The sequence below is a fragment of the Schistocerca serialis genome, chromosome 5 (genome assembly GCF_023864345.2).
Source record: "Schistocerca serialis cubense isolate TAMUIC-IGC-003099 chromosome 5, iqSchSeri2.2, whole genome shotgun sequence".
NCBI classification, from domain to species: Eukaryota; Metazoa; Arthropoda; class Insecta; order Orthoptera; family Acrididae; genus Schistocerca; species Schistocerca serialis.
Genome location: NC_064642.1, coordinates 827,452,738 through 827,466,020, shown reverse-complemented (window position 1 = coordinate 827,466,020; position 13,283 = coordinate 827,452,738).

Sequence of the window (13,283 nt, the reverse complement as noted above, 5' to 3'; positions counted from 1 at the left end):
TACGGATCAGGGACTGAAGTTCACTAAACATACTGCGCTACACTTCTCTTACAGGGCAGCTACAGGATTAATGAGCACAGCATATAAATGAAGTGGAATGCTGGCATGCACAGAACAGGAAAATCTCTACTGACATTTTTATTCACAAAAGAGAAGCACATACACTTAATATGACATCGTCTAAACACTGTGGTTCCTCAAGAGGAAAGTGATCTCCACAAAATCAGTAATGATCAGTTAAGCAGCAGGGAACATGTCACGAGAGGGACAGAACGTAAATACTCAGGTTTTCAAGATTTTTTGAGTCATCACTCATCTGACTGGTCAGACGCTTTCCGCCACCATTTCCTGCCATGTGCCAACCTTATCATCTCAGAGTAGCACCTTCAACCTATGTCGTCAATTATTTGCTGGTTGTATCCCAATGTCTGCCTTCCCTACGGTATTTTTACGCTCTACAGCATCCTCTAGTACTACGGGTGTTTTTCTCTGAAGTCTTAACAGATGTTCTGTCAGCCTGTACCTTCTTATTTTCAATGATTTCCATATATTCCTTACCAAGCCGATTCTGCAGAGAACCTCCCCATTCCTCACCTTATCAAAACACCTAATTTTCAACATTATTCTGTATAACCATAATTCTAATGCTTCGATTCTCCTCTGTTCCGGTTTTCCCTCAGTTCATATCCCGCTACCATTCACTGCTGTGTTCCAGACGTATATTCTCAGAAATGTATTCCTCAGATTAAGACCTGTGTTTGATACTGGTTGACTTCTCTTGGCCAGAAAATCCATTTATGCCGGTGCCAGTCTGCTTTTTATGTCCTCCTTGCTTTGTCGGTCACAGGTTTTTCTGCTGTCTAGGTTTCAGAATCCTTTAACTTCCATTCTTTTCCGAACATTAGGACCAAATTTTCCCTACAGTTCCTGCGTACATAAAAAAACGTACGGGATCATCTTTCCTGACGCAGTCAGAGTGTACTGTCCTGTGTACGAATGACTTATCTTGTTTAAATCTTTTCTCTGCACGAGGACGGTTCTTGATCCTCCGAGAGGGATCTGTTGTAAGTTGATTAATATTGACAGCTCGTTTGACCGGTGTTGATTACATAGTCGAGGTTAAAATTGTCAATAAATATTTTCGTTTGCGTGCGGAATTCTTCCGTACTTCTACCATCGTTGCACATTCTTTGGAACTGATGAACTTCTTAATCTTCCTTTGCCTGATTTTATGCTTTCGACCGAAGCCGAGCTGGCTACGAAATTAAAGGTATCCAATAAAAGGAGAACAGCATCGTTCGTCGCCCACTGCTGGTTGTCACCTGCTCGCGGAACAAATTATATTATTTTCGAAAGCCAGTCACTTTCTTACAATGTACTTGATATATATTTTGATATTATTTACGTGTTCCAAATTCTGCCTCGCTTCGACGAACCGTTCATACGTCTCACGATCGATAGTGTTCCATTTACATTTATATCGACCAGTTGCACCTCGTTTCACATCCTCTTTCCTTCGATATAGCATTGATTTATGTTTTAATCAAGAGACGCCGCGGGTCTGCGAACTCTTTAGGCTCTATTTCGGATAAGCTACTGCAAGAGCGCCTTGTAGGATAGAAAGGAACATAATCTGCTGGTTCATGTGCGAATTCGTCGGTGACGAAATCACCATCTCCCTCGACTCTCGTATACTGCAAAGCAAACAGCTTTACTTTATGTAGGTTAGTCCGCAAGAAAGAGAACATCCAACAAAAGTGAAACTTAGCACCTCATATTCGTGGACCTCGTCTTCTTCGTTGATGTTTATTAATTCATCGCCATCGATGATCCGTGTCTCGGCCAACAGGGTCTTGTACTGCGCTACATATCTCATTGCCAGTTGCAACTGAATTAGCAGAGATCGAGCTGGGCGGTGGTTTGTTAGAAGATTTAAATCACAAAGCAACTTTTCGGCGTATTTGATAGCGTTAGTGATTTCGCCTCTCGACTGTTCATTCAATTCCTCTACCTCTGATGTATGTCCTTCTGGCTGCACTTCTGTAGACATAATTGGTCGTCCATTTCACTGCATTCTTTGAACACGCAGGGCACTAACAACGGACGTTGAAGACAAATGCAAACTAGCGGTTTAGGAGCTAGGTCACCGCCGTTTGTTTGACCACGACGATACATGCTCGTAATACACAGAGGACTGTCCGTGCGAATTCTCTGCATTATGAAATTACATCGCCGTAGCCAAATAAAAGGCGTTGACCAGGGCGATACACTGTCACAATACACAGAGATCGCACGGGATGTCCGCGCGGACATTCTTCTTTGTTTTACCGAGCCTAAATAATTTAAACTTCTTAATCATTTCACGCAATGTACACTGTTTGTTGATATTATGTACAATAAAATGAAAAAAAAAATATGTCGGACTATACTGATTTTTTTTTTTTTAAAAAAAGGAAAAGCATGGAAAGGACCCGAACACAGTACCTCCAGCGGGGTAGCTGTAAACCTTTTTCTTTCTTTTTTTGAAAGACGCTACCTCTTTTTTTTATTGAACAAACTAACAGTACATATAAGGGTGTTGCATCATGTGACGGGTAGGCATGGCACACTCCTACCTTGAGGGGGCTCAAGGAAGACGCTGCGGAGATAACCGGCAAAAGTTTGTCCGTAAGATGGTTTTCGGGTGAGGGTGCTATGCGCGGTGACAACTTTGTACCAGAAGTCGAGTACTGTATGAGGACCACTCTGAAAGAGGTAATCTAAAGCCTGTCCTCGAAACCAGATGAGTGTATGGTGCTTAGAAAGAGGGTAGTGAAATGTCTGGAGCAACAACAAGAAATCTGGAGCCACTGTCGTTGGCGATTCGCTGGATGAGGAGCCAAACGTTTCGTTTTAGAGGGCACGTAAGACGGTGCTCGTCGGTGTCTTCGAGCTGACAGTCAGGGCAGAGTGGGGAGGTGGCCAGTCCTATGCGATAAAGTCGACTATTAGTCGGGAATTTGCCGTAGGCTAAAACATACCAGAGTGCAGACACAGACGACGGTAAAAAGGGTGCTTGCACACACCCCCAAAGCCTGCCGTTGTGGCCGAGCGGTTCTTGGCGCTTCAGTCTGGAACCACTACTGTCGCAAGTTCGAATCCTGCCTCGGGCATGGATTTTTTTGATGTCCTTAGTTAGGTTTAAGTAGTTCTAACGTCTAGGGGACTGATGATCTCAGATTTTAAGTCACATATTGCTCAGAGTCATTTGAACCAATTTGAACACGCCCCCAAACCGTTCGCCAGCACCATGGGGTAGCAAGGATTGGACAGCATAAACAAAAGATACTAGTTACTTGTACAGGGAGGACGGGTGACTGGAAGGTCGGCCCGAACGTAGCTGAGTTCTATGAAACAATTGGCGACGTGGTACAAAAATGGAGAAATAGGTGCCACGTTGATCGGTGGATCGAGAGAAGCTGGTCGGAGGATATCTAAGAGACTGCGTGTTGAGGACGGGACCGGCCCCTGCCAGTGCCGCAACAGAGTGTGGACAAAGGGTGCAGAAGAGCGTGCTCGCACGCTGACGAGTCCGAGACCACCTTTTGCAGGAGGCAGTGTTGGGGTGTTGTAGTGGATTTTTAAAAGTACCCCTGCTGACACAAAATATCCAAAGGTTAATTGGATGCGGCGGCCAAGGAGCAACGGTATTGGGAGAACCTGGGCAACGTGTACCAGTTTAGGGGTGACATACATGTTGACATAGGTTACACTTTGAAGTTGGTTTAAGTTACGGTGCACTTGACCGCGAACATGGTGCCGAATCGACTGCAAAAGCCGCCGTTAAGCGAGGGCCACTATGCGGTGTGTGGAGCTCGTAAATTTGATATCCAAGTAACTAAGGGTGGTACTGACTGGGAGTGGGGTCGGGACCATAACCCGGAGGCCGCGCCCAATGTACGTCATAGTCGATTTGCGGGCATTAAGAATGCTACCCCAAAGACGTCTATGCTGGTGGATCCATTGGATGGCGTCTTTGAGTTCCGTGGAGGAGCAGGTGAGAAAGAGGAGGTCGTCCGCATAAGCCCTGCAGTGAAAGGTGTAGTCACGCAAAGTGAGGCCCTGCACTCCAGAGGTACGTCCAGTGATGAGGGGCTCAAGTGCAATGACATATAGTAAAGTAGACATAGAGCGGCGTATAGGAATCTGTCCTACAAGCCTCCCATTGACTTTTACCATCGAGACCGCGGGAAGTAGTAACCGGCGAATGGCTACGACAAAGGGTAATGGGAACGCCATACGAGTCGCCACCATGAGGAGGAATGGGTGTCGCACGCGATCAGTCAGAGGCACTCGTGAAATCGACGGATACCAGTGCTGCGCGAAGGCGACAGACTGCCGCCACGCGAGTCCCGTCATTCTCCTAGGGCTGTTTGTAAAGTGGTCCCACAACCACGTGCAATCTGCTCCTGCGAAAGAACCGTAGGTAAGACTGTGCGTATGCGCGCTGCTAAGAGGCGTTTATAGATTTTGTAGTCAGCATTCATTAGTGTAAGGGGGCGATACGCAGGCTTAGGCACAGGTAGATGAATGCCAGTGACGAATTCCGGTGGAATTGGGAAGGACGGAGTAAAGAATTCCTGAATCATTTCCGTCCAGCGAGTAAGCATTAACGAGCTGAATGCCCGGTAAAACTCCACAGGGAGACCATCCGGTCCTGGTGCTTTATTCTTGTCCCCCTTGTGGATCGCATCTACCACACCTTCTGCGGTGATTGCAGGCATCATGGACATTGACACCGCTACGGTGAGGGTCCGATCAGGGGAAGGATGGAAATCATCAGGAATTGGAATCGGTTCGTCGTCATAAAATTGGCGATAATGTTCAGCAAAGGTAGACGCCACTGCCGCCAGTGTTGTGCGGTGAACACCGCCGGAGGTCGTGATGTTGGGGACGAAAAGTCTACGTCGACGACGATGGTCGGATGCGGTATGGAGTGTGGATGGGGTTTCGTCGTGGAGGAGCCCTTGTCGTCGGGTACGCACCACGATACCATGCAGTCGTCCACGTTGGAGAGAGAGGAGACGAGCTTTAGCACGCTGTCGTTCCCTATGGGTGTCAGGTGATGGAGGGAGCGCATCGAGCCCATGGACGACGGCGTAGTGAACATTTGTGGAGTCTCGATGGCATGCTGCTGCTTCCTTGTCACATTGCATGAAGACCTTTCTGATCGCAGGTTTGGGACATTTAAGCCACCAATGGAACGCGGATCTGTACTGCGGTAGGCGTCTTTCGCAAGACTCCCATGTAGTGGCGATACCTTGTAGGCAGTGTGGATCATTAAGGAGGGAGGCATTAAGCTTCCAGTAAACTCTGCTAACTCATACTGAGGTGGCAAAGCCAGGGAGCAAATGACAGCGCAATGGTCCGAAAATGCAAGGGGCCATCGTTCTGCTTGGGAGACATCGTTGCCAAGGTGGGCAGAGACATAAAACCAGTCCAGTCTGCTCGCAGAATGTGCTGTACAATGGGTACAACAGGTGGTATTGTCATGAATTTTCTCCCAACGTCGACTAGAAGAAAATCTTCGATTAAGGTGAGCAGCGCCGGGCATGGCGAATAACCAGGCATTTGGTCCTGCGGATGGAGGACGCAGTTGAAATTGCCTCCCATGATAAGGCGATCATAGCGCCCAGGAAACAGGGACCCTATGTCATGTCCGAAAAAAGTGGACTGCAGCCGACGGTTCGTGGAGCCAGACGGAGCGTAGAAATTGATGAAGGTCGTGTCGAAGATGGTAACAGCCATGCCCCTACCAGAGGAAAAGATTGTCGTGTCCGTGAGTGGGATTCCTGCGCGTATGTAGAAAGCCACTCCACGCTCTGATTGATCACATGTGGACGTGTATGAGTCGTAGCCGTAGGCCGATGGTAGTGTGGCAAAGCGAACTTCCTGAAGAAGGGCGACGTCGATGTCAGAGGCCCGAAGCATGTCACATAGGAGCTGCAGCTTGGGTGCAGTGCCAATCATGTTGATGTTCAGTATTCGTGATTCGTGATTTCCTGTCAGGAAGGTCGAAGTTCGTAGTAATAGACGGCAAATCATCGAGTAAAACTGAAGTGATATCAGGTGTTCCCCAGGGAAGCGTCCTTGGACCTCTGCTGTTCCTGATCTATATAAATGACCTGGGTGACAATCTGAGCAGTTCTCTTAGGTTGTTCGCAGACGATGCTGTAATTTACCGTTTAGTAAGGACATCCGAAGACCAGTATCAGTTGCAAAGCGATTTAGAAAAGATTGCTGTATGGTGTGGCAGGTGGCAGTTGACGCTAAATAACGAAAAGTGTGAGGTGATCAACATCAGTTCCAAAAGAAATCCGTTGGAATTCGATTACTCAATAAATAGTACGTCAAGGCTGTTAATTCAACTAAGTACCTGGGTGTTAAAATTACGAACAACTTCAGTTGGAAAGACCACATAGATAATATTGTGGGGAAGGCGAGCCAAAGGTTGCGTTTCATTGGCAGGACATTTAGAAGATGCAACAATTCCACTAAAGAGACAGCTTATACTACACTCGTTCGTCCTCTGTTAGAATATTGCTGCGTGGTGTGGGATCCTTACCAGGTGGGATTGACGGAGGACATCGAAAGGGTGCAAAAAAGGGCAGCTCGTTTTGTATTATCACGTAGTAGGGGAGAGAGTGTGGCAGATATGATACGCGAATTGGAATGGAAGTCATTACAGCAAAGACGTTTTTCGTCGCGGCGAGATCTATTTACGAAATTTCAGTCACCAACTTTCTCTTCCGAATGCGAAAATATTTTGTTGAGACCAACGTACATAGGTAGGAATGATCATCAAAATAAAATAAGAGAAATCAGAGCTCGAACACAAAGGTTTAGGTGTTCGTTTTTCCCGCGCGCTGTTCGGGAGTGGAATGGTAGAGAGATAGTATGATTGTGGTTCGACGAACCCTCTGCCAAGCACTTAAATGTGAATTGCAGAGTAGTCATGTAGATGTAGATGGCGAACCGGTACGTTTGTTTCAGTGGTGGTTCTACCATCACCTAGGAGATTATGAGGAGGGTACCGACAGGAAGTCCCGTCACATCTGCTGCAGTGCCCAGCTTTTGTTGTTAACAGGCAGCATCATCAGGGGCGGGAGGCAACTCATCCGGAGGAGGGGGCGTAGCTTCCTCAACGTCGTCGGCCCACGCTCCCGTGCCCTGGGTCTGTGCAATGTCCATGGGAATTGCGTCGTGGTGAGAGAGATCTGGAGCTGTCGGCGGGGAGACAGGCGTCTCAACCTGCGCACCGATCGTTTCATTGTGCGTGGCGACCTCCACGGTGGTCCCGTCCTGCCAAGCTGTCTTGTTCATCGTGAAAGCTGTCCGCCGACCTCTGCGTGGAAATGTCGGCTGGTCGGGTGTCGTCTTCGTCATCTTGGGTGGCGACGCTTTGAGACCCCGTGAGTGAATGGCGGCGGCGTTTGCGCCTACGTGGCGAGCGTTGTTTGCTCACGTGTTGCTCAGTGTCAGACGACGGCAAGGAGGAGCGTCGACCTGGTTCGAAGGCGTCGTTGGGTACAATGAAATTGTCAAACAGGTGTTGTGAGGAAGTACCGGTCTCCTCAGCGTCCGGTGAGGGAGCCTGTTCGGCGGCAGGGTTGTCAGGTGGGACGTCTGTACCGTCCGTAGGTGACTGGGACGGTGGGACGTGCCGATCGGAAGGACCGGGCGACGGACTGGACGAAACTGTAGACGTGGCGAGAGCCGCTGCGTAAGTGACCGGTAGGGCGGTCATCGTGGGTGTGACGGACGCTTCCGACAACGGGAGCTGCGCGACGCGTCGTTGAATGCATTCAGACCGTAGGTGACCTTCTTTCCCGCAACCGGAACAGGTGCGAGGTTGGCCGTCGCACATTATAATGGCACGGCAGCCTCCGATACGCAGATAGGAAGGCACGTGTTTCTGCAACTCGATGCGGACCTGTCTGACACCGTTTAAAACGGGATAGGTTTGAAATTGTACCTATCGTTCGGCGACATGTTTCAGAACGTTGCCATAGGGACGGAGCGCCTCGATGACGACGTCTGCAGGAAGTTCGAACGGCAGTTCATAGATCCTTATCGTCCGTGTGCCGAGACCCTAGTGACGAACGGGTCCGACATTGCCGTCGGAATGAGAGAAGCGCAGTCCACGGTTTGCCTCTTGAAGCACCTTGTCGCACGCCGCATCGTTGATCGTTTTGACTTATATAAATATGGTCAAGTGGATACGAATTAGATCTGTTGGTGGCATTTTAACTTCGTCGCGAATAAATCGTTCTACCTCCAGGGCCTTGGGTAGGGCGAAGTCTGAACAAAAGTTGAAACGTAATGTCTTCTTCCGATAGTTGTACCCCATGGTGGTGTAGAAGGAAAACGGCACTTACAGCGGCCAAATATTGTCACTTCCGTAAAATAAGCAAAACGGACGCTTATAGAAGACGGCCATATAGTCGCCCATGGGGAGCTCGGTCCTTAAAGCCAATGGAAACGTACAACGGCAACCGTAAAGCTACACGCTGATGAACAGAAAAGTAATATCAAAATCACGGTGTGAACACACAAGAGATATACAGAGGATCAGAAGGCGGTGACACAATTAAAAACTCCCACGCTCGTCCGAAAACAAACATGATCATAAAGAACTAATAAAACACCTTCAGTCAAACGTAACACTCTTTGAAAGACGGACCTCGATAACGACAAGTCACTGAACAACACACGCAAGTGACCATCGGCCCCACAGTGATGACTTCAGCCTTAATTCCGTCACCCCAGATTCGACACGGAAAAGCACGCTGTAGTTTCCGATCGTCCTCTCGTGTGACAAGCTGAACGTATTTCCTCGTCAATAAACGCTACTCGTATCACACCACTCAAATGCGGAATCACATTTCAAACAGAAGCTACAAAATCTCAGTACAGGAGCTAATACAAAACACCAGACATACAAACTACACTGATCAGCCAGGACATTATAACCACCTACCCAGTAACCAGTACGTTCTCCTTGGCACGGATAAGAACGGCGATGTGTTGTCACCTCGGTAGGTCGCTGGGGGGAGCTGGCTCAACATCTGCACACAACAGTCGCTTCATTCCCGTAGAGTCCGGGGAGGGGGTGATGAGATCTGAAGCCACGTTCAGTCACATCCCAGATGTGTTGCATCGGGTTCAGATTTGCTGAATTTAAGGCCAGCACATCAATTGAAACTCGCCACTCTGTTCCACGAACCACTCCATCTCACTCCTGGCTTTGCGACATGACGCATTACCTTCTTGAGAAATGTCTCTGCCGTCGGGGAACATGATCGACATGAAGCGGTACACGTGGTCTGCAGCCAGTGCACGACAAGCCGTGGCCGCCACGGTGCTTTGCACGAGTTCCACTGGACTCATCGACGCTCACGTGGGTGTTCCGCAGGGCACAGTGGAGCCGCTGTCCGCTTGTCTTCGTCTCACCGTATAGATGACAACGACAACGATGAAGACGACGGATTCGCGCCCTTCCATCGGCACGATGAAGAAGTGATCGGGATTTATCAGACCGTGCAATGCCGTGCCACGGCGCCTACGTCCAGTGGAGATGGCCACGCGCCCGTTTCAGTCGTACTTGCCGATGCCGCGGTGTTAACATCTGCACGTGCACGGATTACCTGCTGTCGAGGCCCTCGTTACCAGTGTTCGGTGCACTGTGTGTTCAGACACGATTGTACTCTGCCCAGCATAAAAGTGTGATATAGTTCCGCCTCAGTTCGCCTAGGACGTCCGACGTCTGTAATGAGGCGAGGCCGCCCAAACCCACGACCTCTGGACGTGGTTTCACCTTGGTGTCGCCACTGTGTTCCTCGAACACCGGGCAAGTCGTGCAGTCCCCGAAATGCTCGTACCGAGCCTCTGGGCTCTTACAGTCTGCCCTCGGTCAGACGCAGATAGATCTCCCCCATTCTACACACAGACAGCTTGCGCTCGCTGCTACTACATGTACCGTACATGTGTATGACTAGCAGCCATTCATCGACAGGTGATGCTGCTGTCGCCTGGACGAGTTTATGTCGATAGTAGGACGGTGCTCATCAAGTTCTTCCTGAGCTAATGATCTTTCATCTAACCGGATCGGAAAAATGCACATGTCACAGCGGAACCAATCACACTGGAGCTATAACCGATTCCCTAACACGTGATGCAGGATAGATCAGGAACACATACACCATGGCAACACTACGAAAACGCACTGTGGCCACTGCAGTGCCGACGGAGGAAACTACCACCATAAACGACGCGGCCCTTGACCGCAGCCGCGGAAGAGCGTGTCAACCAGAGAAAGAGCCCGCCAGCCGTGGACGACACCACATCCCCGGAGAATGCTCTCAATACTCCCAGCACAGACACTCGTCGTACTGAATCTTCTCAAATTTCCGCAGAGTATACACGCGACACACGCGGTCGCTAAGGCAACTCAACGCACTCTGGATATTAGTTCACTATTCACCCAACCAGGGGGAGCCGCGAGCCAAATCGTCATAAGCCTTAAGCTTCCTCGGACTCTGAACTGACGTGCAAAGGATGGGCAAGCCCTATCTCGGAACGAAGGCGTTACTGTTTCCGACTTCGACCTGTTTGCTTGCTCCTACGCTTTCTACAGCCATCTCCACACTCACAAGAATATTGGAAACGAGACACATATTTATCAGTGTAACTAAAATATTAGGATTGCTGCTGTAGTCTGCCTCCGGGCAATGTACTGCATATGTCTCCTCTTTACGACCGTGGTTCTGGAACGAATCTCAGTATCTGTAGCCCACATCATTTTCCACGTAAAAAAAAAGACCTTCCATTCCCCTTACGGCTATCAATGTGCTGAATCTATACCTCCCTCACGATACGACACGCAGTAGCGACCACCAGACACTCATACATATACCGCGAAGACTGTTCACAAAGGCTGCAAATAGTTCAAATGGCTCTGAGCACTATGGGACTTAACATCGGAGGTCATCAGTCCTCTAGAACTTAGAACTACTTAAACCTAACTAACCTAAGGACATCACACACATCCATGCCCGAGGGAGGATTCGAACCTGCGACCGTAGCGGTCGCGCGGTTCCGACCTATTTGCTTGCATTCTACATACACCTCCAACCTCTCGTATTACAAGAACACATGTATTTTCACATGGTTTGCCAGAATATTACCATTTATCCGATACTTCTCGATATCAAGCACATAGCAGTGTCCTACCGATCGCTCGCGCAACGTAATTCCGAAGATAGATAGACTGGAAATTATTTCTACATCTACATCTACACGGATACTCTGCAAATCACATTTAAGTGCCTGACAGAGGGTTCGTCGAACCACCTTCACAATTCTCTATTATTCCAATCTCGTATAGCGCGCGGGAAGAATGAATACCTATATCTTTCCGTACGAGCTCTGATTTCCCTTATTTTATCGTGGTGATCGTTGCTCCCTATGTAAGTCGGTTCTCTACAAACCCGAAACTTTAGCGTGCTGTAAACCATTGAGTAACTAGAAACTTATCCCATCTGTCAAGACCTTTACGTGAAAACTCGAAAAAAAAATAGAGGAAAGTGATATTTCCACTCGCGAATACAGATATCGGTGATATTACAGATTCCATCCTTATAATTTACAAACTCAATTAAGGTGTCTCTCATGTCTAGAGAACCAGCAAACGTGTTCTCCACCCGTATTTCACCTGCTAGATGCACCCGGCACACACCGCAATCGACGTTCTCTCAAACAAATAAGGACGGGAAATGTGATGAAGCAGTCAATCGGAACGTTTACATGGAAGAGAATAATGGTCCACATATACATATTGAATCTTCTCAAACTTCAACACGATCACGAAAGCTGTCCAACACATACTAAATATTAGTTCGTTATTCGGCCGTCTAGAGGACGACACGGTCAAGTCAGCTACACTCCTGCACCCCAATAGGCCTTTTCATTGGGACGGATCCTGCCGTTAACGGGAAACGTGAATCATTCAGTGCTGTACAGTGGCACAGTGAATATGTGGGATATATTTGACGATCTGCAGATCACTTTTGCAGGGTTTATCTGTCAGTGAAATATGGCGATCTGTACGAAGTAGGTTTTTGTTGGTGAAAGTCTCGTCTGCAGAAAAGAATGCGGGCAGTTTTCGCTAACAGTTTCTGAAAGCATTGCAGAAGATTTCTGTAGCGCATCCAGAGAGAGACGGGGGGGGGGGGGGGGGGGCTTAGCTGTTATTTACATAGAAACAAGACATCAGTATAATATTGAGAGCATTTATCTGCACCTGCACATGTTAGTCGCTACGTAGACATCTCTTGCTTGGCAATTAGGCCTACACTGGACTGGCAGGTATGCTTGGTGGCTGGGTAAGCACGTACGTGGCCAGAGATGTCTCGTGTGTCCCGTTAGGATCGCTAGGAATAATGCACCCTGCGATATTCCGGGAATCATTGGAACAGATTTCTATAGCACAACCTGTGATGTCAATATCCACAGGTAGAGAGGTTTCACGCCAGCACCAGTGAACATGCACATGCGGCCCAGAGGGTGACTTGCCTCTTATTTATGTAGACAGCGTAACACTAAGAATTCTAACTGTAGACGCGACTTTCATCTGCCATCAACAGTGGCCTGAGAGCAATAGGTCACACACTCCGGCGCTGGCTTCCATCCCGCGTTGGCTCGTGGCGGCGTCTGTGTGTGTGCGCATTGGAACAGTTCACTGTAAGTCAGCTGTTCGAAAGCGTTTTCTCATGTGCAATGAGTGTTTGTGCACTGCATTACTTTCGGCTGTTTAACCGTTATGAGCGTGTTTGCAGAGCCTTTTACATGCAATATTTCGGTGATCAACGAGTATTTTACATGTCTGTATCTGTGTATTGCTTTATTTTGGTAATTTACGAGTTTTTTGCGTCCCTGCACATCAGTGTGCTGCATTATTTACGAGTAGTTTGCAGGTCTGTAGACTATGTACTGCGACCTCAAGCACATCAGGGTGAGTGTTTTGTACCAGTGTAATAAATATACTATGTCAAATCTGTCCCTAAATAAATTGTTCCAAAATAAATAAAGCACACTCCTTCCTCTCTCCAGCAGCCCAGAACAGGCTGTAATTTGTACAACATTTTTGCCCCTCCCCAGACTCCTATCTTAAATTACATCACAAGGGGAATGACAGTGCCCTCTGATGGCACTGCTGTGTACTAGGTCAGTTGGACTACAGACTT